The 21,090-nt window shown below is 44.0% G+C and overlaps 1 protein-coding gene across 2 annotated transcripts in view; it reads left to right on the top strand.

Annotated features, from left to right (window-relative positions):
* Positions 1–21,090, top strand: part of HECW2 (HECT, C2 and WW domain containing E3 ubiquitin protein ligase 2) — a 222,162-nt gene that overhangs the window by 58,833 nt on the left and 142,239 nt on the right. The gene's annotated exons all lie outside the window — the stretch shown is intronic.

The following is a 21,090-nucleotide window of genomic DNA, read 5'->3' as shown; positions in this document are numbered from 1 at the left end:
ATAGCTTGAACAGGTCCCTGCCAATGGAGAGCATGCCGCATAATCACTGCTTTCTCTGCTTTCTCTTCAATGTTTTTTGAAAGTCCCATATCAGTGAATGGCGAAAGCCACACATGTGCATCATGTTCGCCATCTGTGACTAAGCCTTGTTCTTGAGACAGGTGCGGGCCGTAGAGGTTGGACCTGCACCTATGGGATATCCTATCAATATGCCATAAATGTTCCAGTTGGGAATGACCCTTTGAAGAGAGTGTCCACCTATGAACATCATTATTTTCTTTTTTAAATAGGTCTAAAATTATTTGCAGATTAATAAAGCTTCATTCACACGACAGTGTTTTGGTCAGTGATTTCCATCAGTGATTGTGAGCCAAAACCAGGATTGGATCCTCCACAGACCTAAGGTATAAGGGAAAGATCTGCGCCTGCTCTGTGTTTAGAACCGCACCTGGTTTGGGCTCAAAATCACTGATGGAAATCACTGACCGAACACTGATGTGTGAATGAGGCATAACTTTCTATATCTTCATCTGAATCTGTAGCATATGTAGCACAGTTTTTCTAATATAGAGCTCCAAACAGATATGGGGGGGATTTATCAAGTCCCCCTGCACCAGAGTTGCCTTTTTCTTGTGTAAGCCCCTTTTGGAAAAAAAAAAAAAGAAACTTTTTATAGCGTTGCTTCCAGGTCCATGCCTCCACAATGCAAAAGATAGAAGAACATGGTCCTAACTTGTATTTTATTCATTAACATTCCTGCTCATTCTGGTCTTTGAAGTCCAGGAGGCGGTCCTATCAGTGATTGACAGCTATCTGTGTATACACAGTGATAGAGAGAAGACTGTCAATCACTGGTAGGACCACCTCCTGGACTTCAAAGCCCCCTGAGATACCTTGGTCACGATCTACCATGGCATTGGAGTCTATGAGAATAGCAATCTAATGAGATTTAAAAAAAAATCTGAAAACCTGTTTTATTCACATTTAGAGGATAATGTAATAAATCCAAAAACAACATGTACGGCATTATGCACAAAGGCTTGTATGGAGGGTGCTGCTCCTCTCACGTCGCTCCATACATGGAAGGTGCTGGCTGTATAATAGAGCAGGCACCCAGCTGCAATGACCGGGATTGTCGATGAATACAAAAAAAAAAGTCCTCATACAGCTCTGTAAACGGAAATATAAAAAAGTTATGGCAGTCAGAAAACCTTTTCAAAAGGTTTATATGTTTTTTTTAAATTAATTAAAATAAAAACTATACAAATTTGATATTGCCGTAATTGTATTGTATTGACCCAAAGAATAAAGACGTCATGTCATTTTTAGCGTACAGTGAAGGCCATAATTTCAAAACCCAAAAAACCTTGGTGGAATTGTTTCTTTTCAGTTTTTACCCCACAAAATTTTTTATTAAATGGTGCCATAAAAAATTCATGTCCTGCAATGCGTATGAAAAATGTGAAAAGTTATTGCTATTGGAATGTGGTGAGGAAAACTCAAAAATACAAAAAGTCCTTAAAGGGAACCTGTTATCAACTTTATGCTGCCCTCACTGAGGACAGCATACATTAGTGACAGAAATGCTGATCTCAGTGGTGTGTCACTCATGAGCTAAATGTAAGTGGTTGCTGAGAACCAGCATCATAATCACTGCAGCCCAGGCCTTGAAAAGAGTCAGATCTACCTGAGAAGAGTCCTGGTTATTAATAATCTCCTGCTCTCCCGTCCATCTGCTGATGATTGGCAGTTCTCTCCTAGAGAGAGGGAGAAAACTAGGTAGAAGACTGTCAATCATCAGCAGGTGGGCAGGGAGAGCAGGAGATTAAGTAACCATGAATCTTCTCAGGTGGCCGTGACTCTTTTCCAGGCCCAGTCTGCAATGATTGTGATGTTGGTTCTCGGCAACCACTTACTTTTAACTTTTAAATGACAGACCGCTGAAATCAACTCTCCTGTCTCTTTATTCTGCCGTTAGTATGGGCAGCATAAAGTTGATGACAGGTTCCCTTTAAGAAGTTAATACTCTTACTCTGAACCCAAATTACCGGCCACTTACCATTCCAAAAAGGCGTCATAACCAATGCTACCAGCTGCATCTGTAAATAACACCAAAGAAATAGAATCCTGAAAATCCTCTTGCCAGCATCCGCGACCATTAAACTTACTCAAAAACTCTAACCAAGTCGAAAGATATTTCAAAGGCCTAGTCAATCTAAGATGCTCTCTAGGAAAACAGAGCCCCCATGTGGAAAAATAAAGACACTTTGAGAAAACACTACCAACAGGAATAATCCTCCTAAATTTATGTAATGACCGACGTCACGCACAGGGAGGAAAACAGGGAAAGCCCTGCCCAAGGGAGAGGGAAAGGTGGTGACCCCTAACTCACCTTGCGGCTGGCACCTGACTGCCCTGACGTCCCTAGACGGGTTCCTCACCCGTGCGGCGATCGCGTGCCTAAACCCTGGCTTTCCCTAATATGAGCCCTGGATAGTGAACAGGCCGGTGGGATCGCTAGTCCACACCACTATCACTAAGAGGGAAACACCAGGGAGAGGACAGACAAAACATACAAACACATACACCCAGGTGGGCGACCACAATAAACCAAAAAGGTCCAACAGGGATCTGGAGGGTAGCGTACTGGACCAACTACCAGCGAACGCAGCAACACAGCTCCAGAAGGTCAGAATAGATGTCCAGGCAGGAAGCTCTATCTCTGGCAACCAGAGAAGTGTGAGAGAGAAATATAAGGAGGTCTGGGAGTGCTGGACAAGGAACAGCTGAGGAGAAGGAGCTACGGATCCCTGAGTGAGCCAAAAGGGTTTGCTAAGCAAACCCAGAAAGCTACCATAAGGAAAACAGCCCTATCTTAAATAGAGCGTGCAGCCAACCGCTGCGACTTCCTGACCCCGGGTATAACGGAGTCAGGCGTGGTCCTCGACACCCTCGTGACAGTAGTACCCCCCTCTCTACGAGGGGCCTCCGGACACTCAGGACCAGGTCTCTCAGGATGAGAGGCATGAAAAACCCGAACTAACCTGTCGGCGTTTACCTCAGACGCAGGAACCCACATTCTTTCCTCGGGACCGTAACCTCTCCAATGCACCAGATATTGAAGAGAGCGGCAGACCCGACGAGAATTAACAATTTTGGATATCTGAAATTCTAGGTTACCATCCACGACAACAGGAGGGGGTGGCAGCGGTGATGGTTCTAGAGGTGGAACATATTTTTTGAGTAACGACTTATGAAAAACATTATGAATTTTAAAAGTCTGAGGTAACTCCAGGCGAAAAGCCACGGGGTTGATGATGGCTACAATTTTGTAAGGGCCAATAAACCTAGGACCCAGTTTCCAAGAGGGAACCTTCAATTTAATATTCCTAGTAGACAACCACACATAGTCATTCACTCCTAGGTCCGGACCTGGCGACCGTCTCTTATCAGCCATGCATTTGTATTTACCTCCCATATTTTTCAAGTTAGCTTGCACCTTCTGCCATACCGATGAAAGAGATGACGAAAACCGTTCCTCTTCGGGAACCCCAGAAGACCCCCCCTCTTTGAAAGTACAGAATTGGGGATGAAAACCATATGCACCAAGAAATGGTGACTTGCCAGTGGATTCCTGACGACGATTATTTATGGCAAACTCAGCTAACGGTAAATATGATGACCACAACTCTTGGTTTTCAGACACAAAACATCTTCGATATGTCTCAAGGTTTTGGTTGGTACGCTCAGTCTGTCCATTCGACTGAGGATGGAAAGCAGAGGAAAAGGACAAGTGTACCCCCAAACGGGAACAAAAAGCTTTCCAAAATTTAGAAATAAACTGGGTACCCCGATCCGAAACAACATCGGAGGGGACCCCGTGAAGCTTCACGATTTCACTGACGAATACCTGAGCAAGAGTCTTAGCATTAGGTAGTGCGGGTAACGCAATGAAGTGTACCATTTTGCTAAACCTGTCCACTACTACCAAAATAACAGTTTTACCCGCAGACAAAGGTAAGTCAGTGATAAAATCCATTGACAGATGTGTCCACGGTCTATTGGGAATGACGAGTGGTAATAGAGACCCTGCAGGACATGTATGTGAAACTTTTGCGAGCGCACAGGTAGAACAAGAAGACACAAAATCCAATACATCCTGACGCAACCTTGGCCACCAAAAACGACGAGACAATAGTTCCAAGGTTGCTTTACTACCCGGGTGCCCAGCAAGTGCCGAATTATGATGTTCCTTTAATAATTCGAAACGTAAGTTCAACGGTACAAACAATTTCTCTGAGGGGCAAGAGACCGGGGCGTCCCCCTGGGCCTCTAACACCTTCCCCTCCAAAACAGAGTGTACCGCAGAAACAACCACTCCTCTTTGAAGAATGGGTACCGGATCACTCACATTACCCCCTCCAGGGAAACAACGAGATAGTGCATCAGCCTTGGTGTTCTTTGCCCCAGGACGATAGGTAATCACAAAGTTAAACCTGGTAAAAAATAGCGACCACCTAGCCTGTCTAGGGGTGAGACGCTTAGCTGATTCGAGGTACAGAAGATTTTTGTGGTCCGTAATCACAGTGACGGGGTGGACTGCCCCCTCTAAGAAATGACGCCACTCCTCAAACGCAAGTTTAATAGCTAATAGTTCCCTTTTGCCAATATCGTAGTTCTTTTCTGCTGCAGATAGTTTTTTAGAAAAGAAAGCACAAGGACGCCATTTGCCAGGAGACGGACCCTGAGACAACACCGCCCCCACTCCCACCTCTGACGCATCGACTTCAACAATAAAAGGCTGAGAGACATCAGGTTGGACCAGTACAGGTGCTGAGGTAAACCTCTCTTTTAGAGAGGAAAAAGCAACTTTAGCGGCGTCAGACCATTTAGAAAAATCAGTCCCCTTCCTAGTCATGTCAGGAAGCGGTTTTACAATAAGTGAATAATTTTTAATGAATTTCCTATAGAAATTCGCGAAGCCCAAGAACCGTTGTAGTGCTTTGAGGTTCTCAGGAAGATCCCAATCTAAAATTGCCTGGACCTTCCTAGGATCCATACGGAAACCTGACGCAGATAAAAAATAACCCAGGAATTGTATCTCCTGAACGGCGAAGACACATTTTTCAATTTTAGCATATAATTCATTCGTCCGTAGGACCTGCAGTACTTGTCTGACATGCACCTCATGTGTTTTCAGATCAGACGAATAAATTAAATCATCTAGGTAGATTACCACAAACCTGCCGATTAGATGACTAAAAATGTCATTAACGAAATGTTGAAAGACGGCAGGAGCATTGGTCAGACCGAAAAGCATAACTAGATTTTCATAATGCCCCTCAGGGGTGTTAAACGCTGTCTTCCACTCATCCCCCTCCTTAATACGAATCAGATTGTAGGCACCCCTAAGATCAAGTTTGGAGAACCACCTAGCACCCGCAATCTGATTAAACAGGTCAGGAATGAGAGGAAGAGGGTATGGGTCTCGGATGGTTATCTGATTTAATTCGCGAAAATCTAAGCAAGGACGCAGGCCCCCATCTTTCTTTTTAACGAAGAAAAACCCTGCAGCCACGGGTGAAGAAGAGGGTCTGATGTGTCCCTTAGCCAAGCTCTCGGAGATATAATCTTTCATGGCTTGTCTCTCTGGACCCGAAAGATTATATAACCTGGTCTTGGGTAATTTTGCGCCGGGAATAAGGTTAACCGGGCAATCATAAGGACGATGAGGTGGTAACTTCTGACAACCCTTTTCAGAAAAAACATCCTCAAAGTCCGAAATAAATGTAGGTAGGGTAGTTATGGAGGCGACTAAGCAATTGCTATTTAAGCAATTTTCTCTGCACTGCTCACTCCACTCCAATATCTCCCTGGCCTGCCAATCCACCACTGGATTGTGCGCTACCAACCAGGGAAGACCCAGCACTACCGGAGTGGGAAGCCCCTCCAGAACATAACCTGAAAGCATCTCGTTATGGTGGTCCCCTACCCGAAGGTGTAAATTATAAACAATGTGCGTGAGGTTTCTCTGAGACAGAGGAGCAGAATCAATAGCGAATATGGGAATGGGTCTCTGTAGCGTACAGAGAGACAAACCCAAAGTGCGGGCAAAATGGGCATCTATCAAATTTACCCCTGCTCCACTGTCTAGAAAGAAAGAAATAGTCTCCGTCTTATCACCAAAAATAATAACCGCTGGCAACACAAATTGCGATGTACGTATGGAGGAAACGTATACCCCCCGGCTGACATCCTCCACACAGCCTGGGGTTAGTAGTTTTTCCGACGGTCTTTTGTTTCTGAGGAAAGAAGGACAGACATTAATGAAATGACCCCTCTCCCCACAAAAAAAAACAAACCCCACGCCTACGGCGAGCCTCAGGAGGACGGACCTGACGAGTAGTTCCTCCTAGCTGCATAGGCTCGTCTAAGTCCGTACAGACTAACTGCTGCTTGGGAGGGGTTACCAATTGCTCCGGTTTTTTCAACCTGACCCTAAGGCGTCTATCTATTCGGATAGAAAGGGACATAACCGCATCAAGGGAAAAGGGGGTCTCATATAATGCAAGCGCATCCTTAACCCTTTCGGATAACCCAGAGCAGAACTGACTCCTGAGAGCCGGGTCATTCCATTGGGTATCCGTAGCCCACCTACGGAATTCAGAGCAATACTCCTCTACCGGCCGCTCTCCTTGTAAGAGTCTCCGTAATCTTGATTCAGCCAGTGCGACTCGGTCAGGGTCGTCATATATGAGACCCAAGGCCCCGAAAAACTCATCCACTGACCGAAGAGCCTGGGAATCAGTAGGTAAAGAGAACGCCCAGGACTGCAGATCCCCCTGCAGCAGGGAAATAACAACCCCCACCCGCTGATCTTCATTACCAGAGGAGTAAGGGCGCAGTTTAAAATATAACTTACAGGCCTCACGGAATGTCAAAAACTTGTCCCTTCCCCCAGAAAATCTGTCAGGGAGAGGGACCTTGGGTTCCGCAACAACCTGGTTACCAGTAGCAACCGCTGGGCTTGCAGTCAGTTGTAATTGCTGCTGTTGCTGGAGGAGTGACGCCTTAAATCCTGCCACCTCCAAAGACAGGCCATGAAATTGTTTGGACAGAGCAGCAATTTGATCCATACTGGATTCTAAGTAGGTAAAATCTTTTTTTTTTTTTTTTTTTTTACCTACACAAAATAATGGCCAGAGATAATGTAATGACCGACGTCACGCACAGGGAGGAAAACAGGGAAAGCCCTGCCCAAGGGAGAGGGAAAGGTGGTGACCCCTAACTCACCTTGCGGCTGGCACCTGACTGCCCTGACGTCCCTAGACGGGTTCCTCACCCGTGCGGCGATCACGTGCCTAAACCCTGGCTTTCCCTAATATGAGCCCTGGATAGTGAACAGGCCGGTGGGATCGCTAGTCCACACCACTATCACTAAGAGGGAAACACCAGGGAGAGGACAGACAAAACATACAAACACATACACCCAGGTGGGCGACCACAATAAACCAAAAAGGTCCAACAGGGATCTGGAGGGTAGCGTACTGGACCAACTACCAGCGAACGCAGCAACACAGCTCCAGAAGGTCAGAATAGATGTCCAGGCAGGAAGCTCTATCTCTGGCAACCAGAGAAGTGTGAGAGAGAAATATAAGGAGGTCTGGGAGTGCTGGACAAGGAACAGCTGAGGAGAAGGAGCTACGGATCCCTGAGTGAGCCAAAAGGGTTTGCTAAGCAAACCCAAAAGGTACCATAAGGAAAACAGCCCTATCTTAAATAGAGCGTGCAGCCAACCGCTGCGACTTCCTGACCCCGGGTATAACGGAGTCAGGCGTGGTCCTCGACACCCTCGTGACAATTTAAATAGCCCAACAAAGACTGCATTTCCTGAAGCGTACACGTCTGCATTGCAAGCAAGAAAACAAATAAAGTCCTAATTGTATTCCATTTACTTACGGACAATCTAAATTCCATTCTGTTTGAATCTAAGACTATACCTAAGACTATTTCTAAAGGCAAACAAGGACATTTTCTTCTGCTAAAAGAACGAACCAGCAATTTCAGCAAACTTGGGTAACAATTCAGAACATAACGCAGAATTAGAAAAACCCAACATATAAAAAGAGAGTCCAAACAATGTAAAATTCCTCCTTGAGGCACTCCCCCCTGCACTAACCAATGAATGAAAGAAGAAAAAGCTTCAAAGTAATGGCAAGAAGCGGAAAACCCCATCGGGAGGGACTTATCAAAAAAATACCTATTATTAAAGCGGAAACCTAAGGAGTTGCTACAACAGGGATTATCAGACAGCAATCTAAATGCTTTCTCCAATAAAGCTCTCAACAAAAATAACGCCTGATCAGATGAGGAATACCTAACTGGTGCCTCAAACTTAAAGGGAGTCGAGGAGGCGGAGCTTGACCGCGGACTGGATGGCAGCTTGAGAGAGCTCTCTTCTGCCACGTACCTGTACTAGCATTGAAATACCCCATCAGATCGCCAAAATTATGGGCAAAATAGGAAGATACCAGCCGAGGGAAGCTGAAGGATCCACCAGATCTAAAATGAATCAAGCAGCGGTGTCGAAACTCTTTGCTAAGAGACTTACTCACTCTCCCGCCACACAGACCAAGATGGCGCCGGAACCCTCCGAGCTGAGGGAATCGGAAGAAGAGGAGCGCCACTCCAGCAGTGAAGAAGAACAACCCGCAGATGAAGCGCTCACTGCGACAGTACTAAAAAGGACCCTAGCCCAGGCACTAAGACCGGTAAGGGACGACCTAGCTGACATTAAAACGGACTTACAAGCCCTTGGTTTCCGAACGGAGGCCCTCGAGACGACGTGCTCGGAGTTAACTGTTCATGCTACAGGTCTCGCGACTAGAACAGAGCAGCTGGAGGCTCATGTGAACACGGCGTATACATTAATAGAAGACCAGGAGAACAGAAGCCGTCGTAAAAATATTAGAATAAAAGGGCTACCTGAATCCTGGGCTAATGAGGCGCTCCCTAAAGTGGCAAAAGAAATATTTGCTGAACTCCTGGGGCCGGACCGGGCACTGGAGGTGGTAATAGAGCGTATACATAGGGCCCTTCGCTCGAGGCCGAAGCCTAATGAGCCACCGCGTGATATAATTTGCGGTTTACTATCTTTTGTGGACACGGCAGCGATTCTAAGAGCGGCTAGGGAAAAGAGCCCTACTACATATGAAGGAGCCGAGATCTCTCTATATCAGGACATTGCCCCCTCTACCTTACAGAAGCGGAGAATGTTGCGACCGCTGCTGGAAAAACTAAGGGCAAAAAACCTCCAATATGCCTGGCTGTTCCCATTCGGAATATCTATATTAAAAAATGATAAGCGGATAATCATAAAAACCCCTGCTGATTTAGAAACCGCGTGGAAGATTTTGGACATAGAACCAATTGAGATTCCATCATGGTCGCCGGCGGCAGACTTGGTTCGTCTACCTCTTTTACCTCAGCTTGAAGATTGGCATACTGCTTCTAGGCCGAAACCCCAGAGAGCAAAGAGGCCATCGTTTCACAACAAGTCACCACCTCGCTGAAACAGGAGCATGTCTTGTTGTCTCCTACTTTGAATCGGTCCCTGTTGATCCACAAGCAGATTCATGGTAGCTGAATACGTTCCGATGTTCATCCGTTGGGAATGGATCCCTTCAATCTGTTTAAAGGAAATTCTTCTAGGACAGATCTCAAGAAGAACGTTGGTTTACATATAATAGATTTGTGTAACTTTTCCTTCCTTCCATATTCCCCCCCCCCTCCCCCCCCTCCTTCCATTTCCCTTAATCTCCCCCTTTTAAGTTGTTATCTAGGATACACACAAGATACCATCGGTTTCTCTATGCAAGAGCTCACTCAAGCAGGACTCTGATTCAGCTTATTACCTGACAACATAGAAGTATAATTAATATACTGTACTGTACCTTATTATTAAGCGGCAGAAATGTATTAGTGTACTGTTTTCGTCTACCCCACTCCCCCCCCCCCCCCCCTTACCCTTCCTCCTGAAGTTGAGTAGGCCGCTAAGGAAGCTATAGGTTCTGCGTTTTTGCATAGTCTGATTGGAAGTTATGCTTGTAATTTCCTTAGATGGTGCAGACGAAACATCAAAACATCAGATGCATAGAATGCTTTAATGGAGAATATTACATGTATCATATACTTCTGCCTCAGTTAAACTCTTCCCCATGCTCTGTCCCTCCCCTCCTTACCCACCTTCCCTTCATGTTGCTACTGTCCTGTTAGTCAAATATGGGCAGCACCTATGGCCGTACTTATCTGCTTAAGGACCTGATTTGATATTTGACTTACTAGTTAATAGACTGTTAGGAACTAGACAAGTAATTGTTGGTGCTTGAGAAATTGTGACAGTTATAAGCATGTACTCTCTAGTCTTCAAGCATAGTAATTCATCCACAGTACCCCCCCCCCACCCCCCCCCCTTTTCTTCCCTTATCCCGCTTCCCAAACCAGGTTAGCTACTATATGTATCTTTGGAAGGAAGCTGACATTTTACACTATAGATATGGTATATATTAGTTGGCGATTTGCCTTTCGTTCTTTCGTTTAACATAATGCTACGTACCTGTACACCACAGGTCAAGGATTGTTCACAATTTGAACACACAGTTCCCTCCTCTCTGAGTATTATCTCACACAACAACCCATTTTATTAACTTCAAGAGATTTGAAGTTCATCTTTTACTTGATTTTATTTCACTTTATTTTATTTTATTTCTCGTTCATATATTGTTATTATTATTTTGTCTTCTCCTCCTCCTCTTCCTCCCCCTACCCCATTACCCCATTCCTATACTACACTTCTCTAATAGGTATCAGGAATATTTAGGAATATGAGTGAAATCAGATGCGCAACCTTTAATGTAAGGGGCTTAAATACCCCTAACAAACGACATCATATACTGGACATGCTCAAGAAACTTAAAGCCTCTATTCTCTTTTTACAAGAGACTCATTTTAAGAAAAATAAAATCCCCAAGTTACCCTCCAAACACTTCACAAACTGGTATCATTCCTGCCATGCTACTTCAGCTTCCAAGGGAGTATCGATAGCAGTACATAAAGCTATCCCTATCAAAATTCTGAAACAATACACAGATTTGGAAGGTAGAATGTTATTTCTGAGAGTGCAGATTTATAATACCAAACTTACTTTGGCAAACTTGTACGCTCCCAATCATGGTCAAGTTTCTTGGCTTCTAGACTCCTTGGATAAACTTAAATTGTTTGCAGATGGCCCAATAATCTTGGGAGGAGATTTGAATGTAACTTTGAATCCTTCACTGGATTCCTCTACGAACAAGTCAGGTATTTCTAACCGTGCATTAGCTAGATTGCGTTCTAAATTTTCTGAACTTTTTCTTTCAGACATTTGGCGACTACAGAATCCCTCCGCTCGGGACTACTCCTATTTTTCTTCAGTTCATAACTCGCATCAAAGGTTGGATTACTTGATGGTTCACGATTCTTTATTGTCATGGGTAACGACCACAGGTATCTCGTCTATAACTATATCAGATCATGCACCGGTTCATTTTTCCCTTACTTTAGCTGACGTTGTCCCAACAGCATGGAGATGGCGCCTAAACGAGCAGATTTTAGAAAATACTAAAGCGTTTCTAGATATACAATCGCAACTCAGGTTCTTCTTTGATTTAAACAAAAATTCTGGTCCAAAGAGTCCAATAATATGGGAAACTCATAAAGCTTTTGTTAGGGGCTTATTCATCTCATGGGGGTCTAAATTAAAAAAGGAAAGGCAGAAAGTCACAGATGAGTTGTTAGAGCAAATATCCATCTTGGAGAGAGAACACAAGAACACCAGCTTGAGGCCCACACAAGAGAAATTAAGAGTTTTAAGAGAAAAGCTCCTCACTCACTTACAGAATAAATCTGACAAAGCATATTTACATTTTAGACATAAGCTATATGCACATGGGAACAAAGGTGGGAAGCTTATGATGGCTCTACTTAAGAAGGAGAAAGCTAAACAACACATTCATAAAATCAAGGATCACATGGGAAAGACAACATCGTCGCTTCCAGAGATGGCAGCGGCTTTCCATAAATATTACTCGGCACTATATAATATAGATAAAGCCAATACTACATATAGCGAAAATCAGAAGAAAATCTTAACAGATAGCTTCTTACAAGACATCTCCTTACCAAAGCTAGACCAGGCAATGATCAATTCCCTCATTACTCCTATCACACAAAAGGAAGTTTCTATGGTCCTCGCCTCCTTCCCCCCAGGAAAAAGTCCAGGCCCGGACGGACTGCCATTGCTTTATTACAAAAAATTCCAGGAAATACTTATGCCTCACCTCTTGGATCTCTGTTCCTCATTGTTTGAGGGTGATCCACTACCTAAGCAGTCCCAAGAGGCCCATATTACCCTTATAGCGAAAGAAGGGAAGAATCCAGAAGAATGTGGAAGTTACAGACCCATATCACTTCTAAATTTAGACCTGAAAATTTGGGCTAAGTTACTATCCTTAAGAATTAAGAAGCTTCTGCCTCACTTGATAGGGGAGGAACAATCAGGCTTTGTCCCGGGGAGGGAGGGGAGGACCAATACAATTAAACTTCTCACTGCAATACATCAGGCACATGCAGAATCTAGATCACTGGTCCTTCTCGGAGTAGATGCCGAGAAGGCCTTTGATAGAGTTAATTGGCTTTTTATGCGCTCTACCCTCATGAAGTTTGGCTTCCCAAACAATTTCATAGAAGCGATATTCTCGCTATACTCTCAGCCATCGGCCTTTCTGCTGATCAATGACTATTTATCGACTCCTTTTGGGATTGCAAACGGTACCAGGCAGGGTTGTCCTCTATCCCCCACTCTATTTGTTCTAGTGATGGAGACATTACTTCAAAAAGTGAGACAAAACTCGAGCATTAGAGGTTTTTCCACCCCTGAAGGGGAATTGAAGGCTTTAGCCTTTGCAGATGACTTACTATTTTTGTTACCTGAACCGGAGGAGGGATTGCCCTGCCTGGTAGACCTGTTTAGGGTTTTTGGAGAGGTGTCAAATTTTAAAGTGAATGTCACTAAATCGGAGTTACTGAATATCTCCCTGACCAAACAGAAGCTTAGAGAAGTCAAAGATATCTCACCTTTTGTGTGGGCTTCCTCCTCTCTTAAATACCTAGGCGTGCATATCTCCTCGTCCATTCACAAACTATATGATATGAATTTCCGTCCGCTTCTTACGGAACTTCAAAAAATCCTTACAGATTACGATATCCCACTGATCTCGTGGTTTGGTAGGAAAAATGTCATTCAAACGTACATCCTCCCCAGGATCCTATACAAGATGCAAATGCTGCCGATTGCTTTACCACAAATCTTTTTCGCCAAATTAAGATCACTGTTCTCGAGGTATATATGGAAGCAGAAACGCCCACGTTTAGCGCATGAACTTTTAGTTAGACCCCGGGGACAAGGAGGGATAGGTCTGCCGGATGTGCAAACTCTATATAAAGCGATCCAATTGAGAAGATGGAGTAATTTAGTAGGCTTCTCTGAACCGCAGAATATTTCCAAGTGGTCTGAAAGGGCTTATAAAGGAGAATTACTACGAGATCTATGGTTACCCTCCAAAACAAGTAAAAAGTTTAACCCATTTGACAATAATCTACTCTTTAAAGGCGCTTCTGATATATGGGCGTCCTTGTCTCCTTCTCTTGCTCCTAAGGTCTCACCGTTGCTGCCTTCCAGTTTGATACCTGTGGTCGTGGGTAGAGAATCTCTGACCTTTAAACCCATGTGGGAACAAATAGGACGAGTGACAGTCTCAAAATTATTCCCGAGCGGAGGGACTCCCAGCCGAACAGAACTGCAAGAGTTGATTCCAAACTTTACTCTCACATTTTTGCATATTTCTCACTTTAACAGGTGTTGTGCGGATTTCCTGCTAAACAACTACCCCTTCAGGGAGCTTACTGATTTTGAACTAGCCCTGTCATCTACGGTCTCCAGACTTGGTAAGCTCTCTGAGGTGTTACCAGTAGTGAGGGGAGCCAGGGTTTCGAACTGCCCGGGGTACATTTCGTCCTGGGAAAAGGAATTGGGTCTCTCTTTCACAGAGTTAGAAAGGAATCAAATACTCCAGAAGTCTCATGGTTACTCCAGATGTGTGCGCTTGCAGGAAACACATTATAAGATCTTGGCTCGATGGTACAAAACACCGGAGTTTCTTCAAGCGCATGGCTTGTCACCCTCAAATCAATGCTGGAGGTGCAACTCTCAAATTGGTACACATGCACATATTTGGTGGGACTGTAAGCTTATATGCCCCTTCTGGTCTGAATTAGAACGTATAGTAACAGAAATCTTGGGTATGCAAATTAAGTTGACCCCGGCCCTGGTCTTGCTTGGGCTTCCTATACCGGGTACACATCAGCAGCCTTCAGTCTTGATAAACCACTTTTTAGCAGCAGCCAAATCTTTAATACCATTGAAATGGCTAAATACTGTGCCCCCTTCCATTAATGAGTGGATGGAAAAAGTGCATCAAATATGTAGGTTTGAAGAGATGTCCAGTAGATCATGTCGTAACCATCATAAGTTTCTCAAAACTTGGGATGCTTGGTTGAAGTCATCATATTGTGGAGCAACAAGAACTAATCCCCCTCCTGATACCTGAAGAATTAGGTTTCTAAACCACAAGTAACATTCTTCTTCCCCCTTCCCTTTCTTCCCCCCCCCCCCCCCACCCATGCCCCCCCCCCCATGCCCCCCCCCCCCCACCCCTCTCCTCTTACTTTAAATTTTAAAGTTAAATTTTATTTAAATTTTATTTAAATTTTATTTAAATTTTATTTACTGATCTAAACAAATCCGTAATTGGGCTCATGTCAATTTTTCATTGGCTTCTGGATATGAACAAGGTTAATGTTTTATATGTTGTTATCAGGATTTGTATCTCAGTATGATGTAATACTAGATAGGTACTGTATCTTGAATATGTCATGTCATCCATTGTTATTCATGAACCCGTAAGGGAAATGTTTGTACTTTAATGTGAAATGATGGATGACTTTTCTAGCTATCCAAATAATAAAAACACAGATGATAAAAAAACTTAAAGGGAGTCCGTCACCAACTTTTCATGTTTTACTCTTATATTGCGTTCTTGCACACACAGGCACAATATTAACGGTACCTTTCTTGTTTTGGTGCAAAAAAAAGGTTATAATGGTATGCAAATAAGGGCTCGCAAGTGCCCTCCCCAGTATATCCTCTGGCCAGCCCTTTCATGATGTGTGTGCACAGTTCACCGCTGGGCCCGTTTGCAGCAGTTCGCATGCGCCGGCTACTGGCAAAGATGGAAGAGGTAGAGCGGTAAGAGACAGCGGCAATATTGTTATCAGAGTGCGCATGTCCGGGTCCAGCGGTGAACTGTGCACACGCGGGATCTCAAGAACTGGAGAGGATGATGTAACATCATGAAAGGGTTGGCCAGACAATACACTAGGGAGGAGCTAGGCACACAGAACACTGAGCGGCCTGGGCACTTACAGCAGGAAAACTGCCGCTGGTCACTTGCGAGCCCTCATTTGCATACTATTATAACCTCATTTTTGCAGCTTTAGAGAATTGGACCAAAACAAGAAAAGTACCGTTATTACCGTGTGTGTGTGTGTGTGTGTGTGCAAGAACTCAACGTAAGCAGTGTAGAACATGCAAAGTTGGTGACAGACTCCCTTTAAGGACTCCGGCACATGACTTTTTTTCCGTTTACGGGCCGTTTTTTGCGTTCCGTATACGGTCTGTATACAGAACCATTCATTTCAATGGTCCCGCAAAAAAAAAAAAAGGAATGTACTCCATATGCATTCAGTTTCCGTATTTTTCTGTTTTTCTTTTTTTTTTATAAATTCTTTATTTATAAGTTTCAAGAATATGACCATGCTTGTAACATGTTAAATCACATATCACAAAATGGCACAGCCGAAACCAGTCCGGCATACAGACATGAGTAACATATTGATATTCTGACAATAGAATCTGAATATACATAGCATATGATAACCATGATAGTGACTGAGCAAAATAATAATGATCATGACAAACAAAGAAAAACTACTCTCTCTAAAAGTGGCCAATCACAAAGTATTCTTATCAAGATACCAATAACATCAATAAAACTGACAGAGGGAAAAGACACATCACAGAAGGGGGGGGGGACAAATCCAGTTATAGAAGACTTAATAGGAGGGTTAGGCGCAAGGGACACTTCAGGTAAGCAAGGATTGATACTCTGTTGAATCTTGGAAGGTGAACCAAGGGGTCCAAGTCGTGACAAAAGTTTTGTTGTTGCACTTCAAGGATGCCGTTAGTTCCTCCATTCTCCGGATCTCTTCCACTTTTTGAATCCACAATTCAGTGGATGGTGGAACAGAGGATTTCCACTTCATCGGGATGCAAGACCTAGCCGCAATGACCATATGACGCAAACAGGAGCGTCGGAGTAAGCTCATGGGCAAATCCGAGTGAAGCAATAAGAAAAAACCTGGCGAATTTGGAATAGTGAAGGGGAAAATGGACAATAAAGCCCTGTGAATTGAGTCCCAAAAATGCCTGATTTTGTCACATTGCCAGAAAATATGGAGAAGCGAACCCTGAGACGATTCACATCGCCAGCACAGAGGGGACGCCGTCGGAAACATTCTTTGGAGACGGGTCGGAACATAGTACCACCTTGACAATATTTTGTAACTAGCCTCTTGATACTTACTGGCAATGGAAGACTTATGAGCTAATTGGAATATTTTAAGCCATTGGTCAGAGGAGATATCCAGTCGTAGATCCTGAGTCCACTTGTTTACGCAAGAAGGGTAGAAATCTTTGTCAGGTGTTACCAGTGTTTTGTAAAGCTCAGAGAGAATGGCGATATACACCTGAACCTATGCATATTCTTTCAAAGGGAGTGAGGGCTCTATCAAAATCTGGGGAAGAGGGAATAGAGGAAAGGAAGTGATGCAGTTGCCTAGTTCTCCATGGACCGAAAGTACAGGGCTCAGACTGCTCTAGTAGTTCGGCGTGAGTAAGCCAACGTCCTGCTGTTCTAAAGAAAGGCGCACGACACCTCCCACTCCGTCTCCACTGCACAAATGGGCCTCCCGAAATACTCGCCGGGAGGTCCGGGTGTCCCAAAATTGGGAACATTGGAGATGGTGTAGGTGAGTTTTCAGTTGAGGCCGTATGTGTTTTGCGGTCCGCAAATTGCTGATCCGCAAAAAAAAAAAAAGATGGATTCCGTATGGCATCCTTTTTTTTGTGGATCCGTTATTTTTGCGGATCCATTGTAATAAGGACTCGTTCACACTAACGTTTTTTGCGTTCCGTATACGGACCGTTCTTTGCGTTCCTTATACGGAACCATTAATTTCAATGGTTCCACATAAAACGGAATGTACTACGTATGCAATCTGTTTCCGTTTTTTCGTTCCGTTGAAACATGTCCTATTATTGCCCGCAAATCATGTTCCGTGGCTCCGTTCAAGTCAATGGGTCCGCAAAAAAAAAAGGAACACATACGGAAATGCATCAGTATGTCTTCCGTATCTGTTCCGTTTGAAAATTTTATGCCCAGCCCAATTTTTTCTATGTAATTAGTGTATACTGTATATGCCATACGGAAAAACGGAACAGAAACGGAAACACAACGGAAACAAAAAATGGAACAACGGACCGCAAAACACTGAAAAAGCCATACGGTCGTGTGCAGGAGGCCTAAGGCTGTATTACACTGGTCAATGTTTCGGACGATAATCGATAACGAGTGTTAGTGATTATCTAGCAATGTAATACTGTCACAGACTGCCCAATGAACGAGGAAACGTTTTACCCTAATTCTGTTATATTCTTATTATGTACAACATCAAAATACCTAGAAACCGAGCTTAGATTGCCCACCCAGCAGCAACCTGGACCTTTACATTCTGGAACCAGAAAACCTTCATTCAGCTCAGTTTTCACCTGGTCTGGAATCGTCTTCGGCTACCTTTACATCAGAGTTAGAAGACAGCCGGAAGGCTGTTTGGCCATAGCTGGATATTGCCACCTGTCCACCATTGACTATAAAGGGAACTGGCAGGGAGCCGGATGCTCCCCAGCATATATGCTGAGATTCAGACGGACAAAAAACATAGCATGCAGCAACTTTTGTCCAGCCGGATACCAGCATTTATCACAGGGAGCGGCCGGATCTCCGCTGGTTCCCATTATAGTCAATGGGTTCAAGCGGCCAGGCGGCACTTTCCAGCTGTGCCGGATCCAGAGAACTCCGCCAGGGAGCTCTCTGCCAGAACAGCCTGCTGGATGTCTCCAACACTGGTGTGAAATTAGCCTTAGCCATGGCGGTTAGTCTCACTGGTGTCCAGGCTTTTTGAAAACAGTTCCTTGACGTTAAACTGCCGCTGAGTGGACTTACCATCTTTACATTGGATGGGTGCTGCCACAAAAGGAGCATTCATGTTCATAACAGTATGAGCATGGTTGCATGATTGCCATCTTGAGTAGAAGCAGTTCGCTCAGAAGGAATGGATCTTTGCGGAAGCATAAGATTAATTCAAAGACCAATGTCTTTGACATCTGATTTGAGCGATGGTTGCACCACAACCTTTTGGCGGAACATCTCATCGTGCTGATACCAAACCATACTGCAAAAGTTTTGATATGCTTCTAATATAATATCAACATGCTGGAATGAACCACCACAATGAGACAGATATTTTTCACCCAAAACGGCAGCTTAAATGGACAAAGGCTTCATTATGTATTATGTTTCTTCTCCGTCCATACAACATACTCCTTAGTAGAAGGCTGCAAAGATAACAAATCAACACTTGTTACGCCAGATACGTTTTTTTAACGCTAATAGACAATAGAAAGCCCAAGGGGGAAACTTCACAGGCTATGGCATCCTTTACACATAACTCATTAACACTCTTATTTAGAACTGGCAATTGACAGAAGAATCACCAATCACATTACCAGGCCATTTAACCCAAACCCCTACAGAAGGCAAGACCTGCCTATTCTCAAAATCAGACATCACTGTAACTAAACCAGACAGAAGCAGAGTCAGAAAGCATTCTTGCAGAGACAGATTGAACGTGAATGTTCTCACCACTAGAAGAATCCTCCTGGATTCATCCAGAGGCAGCTTGAGGAGACAGACACTCAGATCTACAATCCACAGGCTGAGAATAAGGCCTCTTGCACATGACCGTATGCCCTCCGAGCGGACGGGAGCGCACAGCTGCCTCTTCTTCTATATTGGATCTAATGGAGCAGCTTTTGAAAACGGCTCTGGAGGCGCGCTTTTCGATTTCATATGAGTGCGGGACAATAGCCCTGCGGGCGGCCCGACGTGCACAGCATCATTCTAATCTATGATGCTGTGCGCTCCCGTGCGCACGATCAATGTCGCTCCGGGACATATGGCCCGCTCACGGACTGTATGTCTCGGAGGGCATACGGTCGTGTGCAAGAGGCCTAAGACTACTCTAAGAAGCTTGCTGTAAACAGACTGAATCCACAGGTGAACACAAGGCACCACTTTCAAAATCAAAAGGTAGCCTTTGCTGGTCACCAGCACTGTTCCTCACCGACTGTTGCAGCAGCTCTTTTACTGGGCAGTGTATAAAGAAAATAAATACAGCACCCGCCATTAGTTGAAATCGAAAAGCGCGCCTCCAGAGCAGTTTTCAAAAGCTGCTCCATTAGATCAATATAGAAGAAGAGGCAGCATCCAGCAATTTGAAAAATGATGTTTTAATCCAAGAAAAGCAGTACAAGCAACCCAGAAGTGCAACGTTTCGGCTATGCCTTAGCCTTCCTCAAACATTACTGGGCAGTGCAATATCCTCTGCCTCTCCCAAGTGATTGGCCAGCAGCACCACTTCCCCATCAGCTTCCTCTGCCAGCGCCTTCCTCTCGACCACTGCTGAATACATCGGCTGGGCTAAACACCAAAGCCAATCCTCTCCACCTCCCAACTCAACTCTCAGGATCAGCTGCCGGAGAAGCTCCTCTACATTGTCGTGTGTAGCAGCTTCTGTCCTCCTGAATTAACAGAAGCTGCTGCACATTAGAACATGTCCTATTGTTGTCCGCAAATCACGATGCTTGGCTCCATTCAATGGGTCCGCCAAAAAAATGGAACACATACGGAAATGCATCCGTATGTCTTCTGTATCCGTTCCGTTTTTGCTGAACCATCTATTGAAAATGTTATGCCCAGCCCAAAACAGAACGGAAAAACGGAAAGGAAACAGAAAACGGATCCGGAAAAAACGGACCGCAAAACACTGAAAAAGCCATACTGTTGTGTGCATGAGCCCTAAGTCTTAGTGATTGTTCAGACTATTTTCCAGCATTTTTCTCCCCAAGATTGCAGGAACTGTTTGGTTGCTATGTCAGCAGGGAACCTTCTGAAGGCTCCAAAGCCTGCCCTAGGAAAGTTTCTATTAAAGGCCATCATTTTAAAACAGCAATTCTACTGTAGACTGTATGTGCAAGTCTCCTAGGTGGACTAAACATGCAGTTTAAAAAAAAAGTTTTTTAAATACATATACACTGTATGTAAATATAAAATAAAAAATGTAAACATCATTGGTAACACTGCATCCAAAGATGCTATCAGAATTTAAATGTATCTAACCCATATAGTGAACTCTGTAATGGGGAAAAAAAAAATTCTAAATGTCCAAAAATCACTTCGCCTCATAAAGAAAATTGAATAAAAAGTGATCAAAAAAAGGTCAAACATACCTCAAAAAAGTACCCAAAAAACGACAGCTGTCCCGACAAAAATGGGGAGACAGGAATATAAAAAAGTTAAGGATGTCATTTGCAGCCCAGTGAATGTCGTAAGCATGAAATCCGTAAAACAATGGCAGAATTGTATTTTTCTATTCCAATTCCACCCCACTAATACTTTTTTCCAGCTTCTCAATACATTGTATTGAATATTAAATGGTTCTATTAGAAAGTACAACTTGTCTCGCAAAAAACAAGCC

The sequence above is a fragment of the Bufo bufo genome, chromosome 4, assembly GCF_905171765.1.
Source record: "Bufo bufo chromosome 4, aBufBuf1.1, whole genome shotgun sequence".
Lineage (NCBI taxonomy): Eukaryota > Metazoa > Chordata > Amphibia > Anura > Bufonidae > Bufo > Bufo bufo.
This window is presented reverse-complemented; position numbering and strand designations above follow the sequence as displayed.